Below are 10,130 nucleotides of genomic sequence, written 5' to 3' on the forward strand. Positions count from 1 at the left end.
AAGACGTGGCCTGGCCCAGTCAGGCAGGTTTGTTGTTAGGGTGTAAGGGTCATATTAAAGACGTGGCCCAGTCAGGCAGGTTTGTTGTTAGGGTGTAAGGGTCATATTAAAGACGTGGTCCAGTCAGGCAGGTTTGTTGTTAGGGTGTAAGGGTCATATTAAAGACGTGGCCCAGTCAGGCAGGTTTGTTGTTAGGGTGTAAGGGTCATATTAAAGACGTGGCCTGGCCCAGTCAGGCAGGTTTGTTGTTAGGGTGTAAAGGTCATATTAAAGACATGGCCTGGCCCAGTCAGGCAGGTTTGTTGTTATGGTGTAAGGGTCATATTAAAGACGTGGCCTGGCCCAGTCAGGCAGGTTTGTTGTTATGGTGTAAGGGTCATATTAAAGACGTGGCCCAGTCAGGCAGGTTTGTTGTTAGGGTGTAAGGGTCATATTAAAGACGTGGCCCAGTCAGGCAGGTTTGTTGTTAGGGTGTAAGGGTCATATTAAAGCCACTTGTTATGACAGACTTAGCTGCTTTTTGTTGTCCTATATCCTTAGTTACACACCCTACTATTGTGACCATGTTATCTTTAATTTGATTTATTTCAAGTTTATTTGTACAACAAAAACATACGTTTCAGAACACTGAGAAATGATGCTTTTGAACCAGATTTAGCAAACAGCTCATTTACATTTGTAGTATTATGACTAACCACTAAAGAGGCTGAAAGAGGAGTGTTATTAATGATCTGTTATGTAGTGATGAAAAACGGATGAATAGGTTTGTGCTGACCAAGTTCCCATGGCTTCCTGTTTTGGGCTGAGTTGGGTTTCATGTAAGCTAAAAGGTTTACCCCCATAATTATACCTCTGAATGTGTACACAATTTAGACTCATCAACTTCTGGCTTTATGTAGTTTTCAAATACGCGTCATCATTGGTCTGGTAATGTTAGCAGAGTTTGAACAGACACAACAGACTTCACAGTGTTAAACTGTTTATTAACATGGACCAGCTGTGTGTGTCCGTTTATTAACATGGACAATCTGTGTGTGTCTATTTATTAACATGGACCAGCTGTGTGTGTCTGTTTGTTAACATGAACAAGCTGTGTGTGTCTGTTTATTAACATGGACCAGCTGTGTGTGTCTGTTTATTAACATGGACCAGCTGTGTGTGTCTGTTTATTAACATGGACCAGCTGTGTGTGTCCGTTTATAACATCAACAAGTTGTGTGTGTCTGTTTATTAACATGGACCAGCTGTGTGTGTCTGTTTATTAACATGGACCAGCTGTGTGTGTCTGTTTATTAACATGGACCAGCTGTGTGTGTCTGTTTATTAACATGGACCAGCTGTGTGTGTCCGTTTATAACATCAACAAGTTGTGTGTGTCTGTTTATTAACATGGACCAGCTGTGTGTGTCTGTTTATTAACATGGACCAGCTGTGTGTGTCTGTTTATTAACATGGACCAGCTGTGTGTGTCTGTTTGTTAACATGGACCAGCTGTGTGTGTCTGTTTATTAACATGGACCAGCTGTGTGTGTCTGTTTATTAACATGGACCAGCTGTGTGTGTCCGTTTATAACATCAACAAGTTGTGTGTGTCTGTTTATTAACATGGACAAGCTGTGTGTGTCTGTTTATAACATCAACAAGTTGTGTGTGTTTTTCATCTTGTGGTTTTTACGAAGCTGCTGAAAGACATTTATCTGTGAGTGATGTCACAATGTCTAGTGAACTACTGCTGAAGACCAAAAGACTGAATAATTAAATGAAGGCTCCACTTTTGTGGAATTATTTAAAGTACCGTAATTGCAGATGTATGGGGCTTCTCCTTGGCCTAGCCTGCTGGGCTAGTGGATAATGTGTGTGTGTGTGTGTGTGTGTGTGTGTGTGTGTGTGTGTGTGTGTGTGTGTGTGTGTGTGTGTGTGTGTGTGTGTGTGTGTGTGTGTGTGTGTGTGTGTGTGTGTGTGTGTGTGTGTGGGTGGGTGGGTGGGTGGACAGAGTGAATGGGGGCCTATGGGGAACGATCAATGACAAGCGAGGTGGTATAATGTTACCTTCCACAAACCAAAATATCTCCTTAATGACGGCCAAATTGGTGAAAGGCATTGACCTGAATCAAGCCCAAACACAGACCAAACACAGGACAATATTATTTCTTTAGAAGGGGTAGACTGTGAGACGGAGACACAGAGAACCCCCCCCCCCCAGCTAGCAGCTAAATTGTCCCCACATTACCGCAGCCGGTTGAATTGACACCCTTGTTGAAGGGAAACATGAGGAGATGTAAGGTTGAATTGACACCCTTGTTGAAGGGAAACACGAGGAGATGTAAGGTTGAATTGACACCCTTGTTGAAGGGAAACATGGGGAGATGTAAAGGTTGAATTGACACCCTTGTTGAAGGGAAACACGGGGAGATGTAAGGTTGAATTGACACCCTTGTTGAAGGGAAACACGGGGAGATGTAAAGGTTGAATTGACGCCCTTGTTGAAGGGAAACACGGGGAGATGTAAGGTTGAATTGACACCCTTGTTGAAGGGAAACACGGGGAGATGTAAGGTTGAATTGACACCCTTGTTGAAGGGAAACACGGGGAGATGTAAGGTTGAATTGACACCCTTGTTGAAGGGAAACACAGGGAGATGTAAGGTTGAATTGACACCCTTGTTGAAGGGAAACATGAGGAGATGTAAGGTTGAATTGACACCCTTGTTGAAGGGAAACACGGGGAGATGTAAGGTTGAATTGACACCCTTGTTGAAGGGAAACATGGGGAGATGTAAGGTTGAATTGACACCCTTGTTGAAGGGAAACACGGGGAGATGTAAGGTTGAATTGACACCCTTGTTGAAGGGAAACATGAGGAGATGTAAGGTTGAATTGACACCCTTGTTGAAGGGAAACATGGAGAGATGTAAAGGTTGAATTGACACCCTTGTTGAAGGGAAACATGGGGAGATGTAAGGTTGAATTGACACCCTTGTTGAAGGGAAACATGGGGAGATGTAAAGGTTGAATTGACGCCCTTGTTGAAGGGAAACATGAGGAGATGTAAGGTTGAATTGACACCCTTGTTGAAGGGAAACATGGAGAGATGTAAAGGTTGAATTGACACCCTTGTTGAAGGGAAACACGAGGAGATGTAAGGTTGAATTGACGCCCTTGTTGAAGGGAAACATGGGGAGATGTAAAGGTTGAATTGACGCCCTTGTTGAAGGGAAACATGAGGAGATGTAAGGTTGAATTGACACCATTGTTGAAGGGAAACATGGAGAGATGTAAAGGTTGAATTGACACCCTTGTTGAAGGGAAACAAGGTTGAATTGACACCCTTGTTGAAGGGAAACATGGGGAGATGTAAGGTTGAATTGACACCCTTGTTGAAGGGAAACATGGGGAGATGTAAGTCAACTAAACATCAAGCTTTCATTATTTGAATCAGCTGTGTTGTGGTAGGGGGAAAAAAATGAAAACGTGCACCACTTGGGGTCTCGAGGACCGAGTTTGGGAAACACTGGTCTATAGTGTGTCAGGTGTCTAGTACTGTATTTACTTGAATAGTTGTGTTGATTTTCTGAGAGAGAGAGATTTGTACATTGTTACAACACTGTATATATACATAATATGACATTTGTAATGTCTTTATTCTTTTTTTTTTGTCTTTATTCTTTTGAACCTTCTGTGAGTATAATGTTTACTGTTCATTTTTATTGTTTATTTCACTTTTGCTTATTATCTTCCTCACTTGCTTTGGCAATGTTAAAATATGTTTCCCATGCCAATAAAGAGGAGAGAGAGAGAGAGAGAGAGAGAGAGAGAGAGAGAGAGAGAGAGAGAGAGAGAGAGAGAGAGAGAGAGAGAGATGGTGGTTTTGATAGGAATCTTAAACAGCCATAGCAGAGAGAATCTTGGAAGCCTAATGCTAGTCTAGTTCAGTAAAATGTCAGAGAAGACAGTCAGACTAGATCATGTTTCTGACAGGGACAAACTTGAACAGGGATTAATTTGTCATCAGCTTCAATAATGAGTATCGGTCGGTATGAAGTATGAAAACTCTCTACTCTCTACCCCCTCTCTTTCTCCATCTATCAGTGAAGTGTGTGTGTGTACTCCTGTGTGTGTACTCATAAGTGTGTGTGTGTACTCCTAAGTGTGTGTGTGTGTACTAAGCCTCTCCTGCTGCTACATGCATACCAAAACAGCCTCAAGCTATTTAGCTAATGCTAACAACACGCCAACTCACACGTCACTACAGTACGGCCGACGTCTCTACAAACCACCCCTAAAAATCACACAACCACAAACCTGGAAAAAGTCAACAAGCTGTTAGGTTAAAACCTAGTCCACAAACCAACGTATCTGTCAGTCGTGATTAAGACATATTTGTGTTCTGATCAGTACAGTCTTGTAGTTGTTTGTTTCTAAAGCCAAAGCCGTCACATTCAACCTAAACTCTCTAAACTCTCTTCACATTCAACCTAAACTCTCTAAACTCTCTTCACATTCAACCTAAACTCTCTAAACTCTCTTCACATTCAACCTAAACTCTCTTCACATTCAACCTAAACTCTCTTCACATTCAACCTAAACTCTCTAAACTCTCTTCACATTCAACCTAAACTCTCTAAACTCTCTTCACATTCAACCTAAACTCTCTAAACTCTCTTCACATTCAACCTAAACTCTCTAAACTCTCTTCACATTCAATCTAAACTCTCTAAACTCTTGGCAGGAAGAAGTCCAGTTATTAGTAACACTGTTGAAACACAACAGGGGAAAATCCAGAGGTCACTGTGGTTTTCATCTCATCTTCAAAGAACACAGATCTCCATCCAGAATGGCATTGAGAACAGAAATGCTATTTCTTGTTGTCTTTAAAAACATGTTTTTTAATTTATTTATATTTATTGTAGTTGTATTCATGACAACATTCAACTGGACCACAGTGTGTTGCACATTCAGTTACACTGAGGTCAAATACAGGTTAAATAAATACATACTAAATACAGGTTAAATAAATACATACTAAATGCAGGTTAAATAAATACATACTGAATAAAGAAACATCCAGATGTATCTCAGCGATATCAACACACGCCCCCTTCTTCTTGTGGTTGTCTTTACATCTTTCAATCTGTCCATAGATGTGGTTTCCATCCTCCTCAGAGATCCTGATGTTATCTGGGAGATGTCGTACTGCTGAAGAGATCATTGCGGTGATAATGTCTACATCTGCACTGCGTGAAACCCCATCTCTATCCTAACATAATGAATGCATATTCCCTGATGGGATTCATAATATATTCTCCCCTGACACTTCTTGTGTATGTTGTGTTGTGTATGCTCAAAGGAAATCTGATTTGTTCCCAATTGATGAATATAGCGTAAATTAAACAGAACAATTTACATTATTTAATTACTGTAAAGATGAATTACTATTTATTTTCAATTCCCTGTTGCGGAAACAAAAGACAGCACATTAAATCAAAATGTATAACTTCGTTAATCGTATCTCCAACTGTATAATATTACAGGTACTGTTATCATATTTCTAGGTTTTATAGACCGGATTTTGGGGATTCAAGAGTTTTTTCAAGTGACCGACCCTAATAATTTTGTTATTAGCAGAACTACTGCTGTCATTGTAAAAAGCTACACACTGAGCCCCTTCCCTCCCTCCCTCCCTGTTTAAAGCAGCAGGTTATGTTTCAGCTTGATGGACCACTAATCAGCAAATCAATTAGGCTCTGACCCAGAAACACAGAGAATTAACATCTCTCAACGTCTCTCCTTTCTCTTTATCCATCTCTCCTTCAGCCTCCCCGTCTCCCCCTCTCACACCCCCTGGCGTTAGAGCCAATACCTCAATGAATCCTCTAGGGGTGTCTGGTTGGAGAATGCCTTAATAGCCCCAGAAGATCACGGAACACGGTTCCACGTGATTCCATGTTCTACAACCACATATCCCCATAGTCAAGAGTCCTAATTATTCAGTAACAAGTAGAAATGGTGACTGAACACAGTATACATCCCCCTAACTACCATGGTATAGAATGTTTAACACAGCCCTAACTACCATGGTATAGAATGTTTAACACAGCCCTAACTACCATGGTATAGAGTGTATAACACAGCCCTAACTACCATGGTATAGAGTGTATAACACAGCCCTAACTACCATGGTATAGAGTGTATAACACAGCCCTAACTACCATGGTATAGAGTGTATAACACAGCCCTAACTACCATGGTATAGAGTGTATAACACAGCCCTAACTACCATGGTATAGAGTGTATAACACAGCCCTAACTACCATGGTATAGAGTGTATAACACAGCCCTAACTACCATGGTATAGAGTGTATAACACAGCCCTAACTACCATGGTATAGAGTGTATAACACAGCCCTAACTACCATGGTATAGAGTGTATTTAACAGCCCTAACTACCATGATATAGAGTGTATTTAACAGCCCTAACTACCATGGTATAGAGTGTATAACACAGCCCTAACTACCATGATATAGAGTGTATTTAACAGCCCTAACTACCATGGTATAGAGTGTATAACACAGCCCTAACTACCATGGTATAGAGTGTATAACACAGCCCTAACTACCATGGTATAGAGTGTATTTAACAGCCCTAACTACCATGATATAGAGTGTATTTAACAGCCCTAACTACCATGGTATAGAGTGTATAACACAGCCCTAACTACCATGATATAGAGTGTATTTAACAGCCCTAACTACCATGGTATAGAGTGTATAACACAGCCCTAACTACCATGGTATAGTGCATAACACAGCCCTAACTACCATGGTATAGAGTGTATAACACAGCCCTAACTACCATGGTATAGAGTGTATAACACAGCCCTAACTACCATGGTATAGAGTGTATAACACAGCCCTAACTACCATAGTATAGTGCATAACACAGCCCTAACTACCATGGTATAGACTCTATACCATGGTAGTTAGGGCTGTGTTATGCACTATACTATGGTAGTTAGGGCTGTGTTATACACTCTATACCATGGTAGTTAGGGCTGTGTTATACACTCTATACCATGGTAGTTAGGGCTGTGTTATACACTCTATACCATGGTAGTTAGGGCTGTGTTATACACTCGATACCATGGTAGTTAGGGCTCTGTTATACACTCTATACTATAGAGTGTATAACAGAGCCCTAACTACCATGGTATCGAGTGTATAACACAGTCCTAACTACCATGGTATAGAGTGTATAACACAGCCCTAACTACCATGGTATAGAGTGTATAACACAGCCCTAACTACCATGGTATAGAGTGTATAACACAGCCCTAACTACCATGGTATAGAGTGTATAACACAGCCCTAACTACCATGGTATAGAGTGTATAACAGAGCCCTAACTACCATAGTATAGAATGTATAACACAGCCCTAACTACCATAGTATAGAGTGTATAACACAGCCCTAACTACCATGGTATAGAGTGTATAACACAGCCCTAACTACCATAGTATAGAGTGTATAACACAGCCCTAACTACCATAGTATAGAGTGTATAACACAGCCCTAACTACCATGGTATAGAGTGTATAACACAGCCCTAACTACCATGGTATAGAGTGTATAACAGAGCCCTAACTACCATAGTATAGAATGTATAACACAGCCCTAACTACCATGGTATAGAGTGTATAACACAGCCCTAACTACCATGGTATAGAGTGTATAACACAGCCCTAACTACCATAGTATAGAGTGTATAACACAGCCCTAACTACCATAGTATAGAGTGTATAACACAGCCCTAACTACCATGGTATAGAGTGTATAACACAGCCCTAACTACCATAGTATAGAGTGTATAACACAGCCCTAACTACCATGGTATAGAGTGTATAACACAGCCCTAACTACCATGGTATAGAGTGTATAACACAGCCCTAACTACCATGGTATAGAGTGTATAACACAGCCCTAACTACCATGGTATAGAGTGTATAACACAGCCCTAACTACCATGGTATAGAGTGTATAACACAGCCCTAACTACCATGGTATAGAGTGTATAACAGAGCCCTAACTACCATAGTATAGAACGTATAACACAGCCCTAACTACCATAGTATAGAGTGTATAACACAGCCCTAACTACCATGGTATAGAGTGTATAACACAGCCCTAACTACCATAGTATAGAGTGTATAACACAGCCCTAACTACCATAGTATAGAGTGTATAACACAGCCCTAACTACCATGGTATAGAGTGTATTTAACAGCCCTAACTACCATAGTAAAGAGTGTATAACACAGCCCTAACTACCATGGTATAGAGTGTATAACACAGCCCTAACTACCATAGTATAGAGTGTATAACACAGCCCTAACTACCATGGTATAGAGTGTATAACACAGCCCTAACTACCATGGTATAGTGCATAACACAGCCCTAACTACCATGGTATAGAGTGTATAACAGAGCCCTAACTACCATAGTATAGAATGTATAACACAGCCCTAACTACCATAGTATAGAGTGTATAACACAGCCCTAACTACCATGGTATAGAGTGTATAACACAGCCCTAACTACCATAGTATAGAGTGTATAACACAGCCCTAACTACCATGGTATAGAGTGTATAACACAGCCCTAACTACCATGGTATAGAGTGTATAACACAGCCCTAACTACCATGGTATAGAGTGTATAACACAGCCCTAACTACCATGGTATAGAGTGTATAACACAGCCCTAACTACCATGGTATAGAGTGTATAACACAGCCCTAACTACCATGGTATAGAGTGTATAACAGAGCCCTAACTACCATAGTATAGAATGTATAACACAGCCCTAACTACCATAGTATAGAGTGTATAACACAGCCCTAACTACCATGGTATAGAGTGTATAACACAGCCCTAACTACCATGGTATAGAGTGTATAACAGAGCCCTAACTACCATAGTATAGAATGTATAACACAGCCCTAACTACCATGGTATAGAGTGTATAACACAGCCCTAACTACCATGGTATAGAGTGTATAACACAGCCCTAACTACCATAGTATAGAGTGTATAACACAGCCCTAACTACCATAGTATAGAGTGTATAACACAGCCCTAACTACCATGGTATAGAGTGTATAACACAGCCCTAACTACCATAGTATAGAGTGTATAACACAGCCCTAACTACCATGGTATAGAGTGTATAACACAGCCCTAACTACCATGGTATAGAGTGTATAACACAGCCCTAACTACCATGGTATAGAGTGTATAACACAGCCCTAACTACCATGGTATAGAGTGTATAACACAGCCCTAACTACCATGGTATAGAGTGTATAACACAGCCCTAACTACCATGGTATAGAGTGTATAACAGAGCCCTAACTACCATAGTATAGAATGTATAACACAGCCCTAACTACCATAGTATAGAGTGTATAACACAGCCCTAACTACCATGGTATAGAGTGTATAACACAGCCCTAACTACCATAGTATAGAGTGTATAACACAGCCCTAACTACCATAGTATAGAGTGTATAACACAGCCCTAACTACCATGGTATAGAGTGTATAACACAGCCCTAACTACCATAGTATAGAGTGTATAACACAGCCCTAACTACCATGGTATAGAGTGTATAACACAGCCCTAACTACCATGGTATAGAGTGTATAACACAGCCCTAACTACCATGGTATAGAGTGTATAACACAGCCCTAACTACCATGGTATAGAGTGTATAACACAGCCCTAACTACCATGGTATAGAGTGTATAACACAGCCCTAACTACCATGGTATAGAGTGTATAACACAGCCCTAACTACCATGGTATAGAGTGTATAACAGAGCCCTAACTACCATAGTATAGAATGTATAACACAGCCCTAACTACCATAGTATAGAGTGTATAACACAGCCCTAACTACCATGGTATAGAGTGTATAACAGAGCCCTAACTACCATAGTATAGAATGTATAACACAGCCCTAACTACCATAGTATAGAGTGTATAACACAGCCCTAACTACCATAGTATAGAGTGTATAACACAGCCCTAACTACCATAGTATAGAATGTATAACACAGCCCTAACTACCATGGT

Source organism: Salvelinus alpinus, chromosome 3 (assembly GCF_045679555.1).
Source record: "Salvelinus alpinus chromosome 3, SLU_Salpinus.1, whole genome shotgun sequence".
Taxonomy (NCBI): domain Eukaryota; kingdom Metazoa; phylum Chordata; class Actinopteri; order Salmoniformes; family Salmonidae; genus Salvelinus; species Salvelinus alpinus.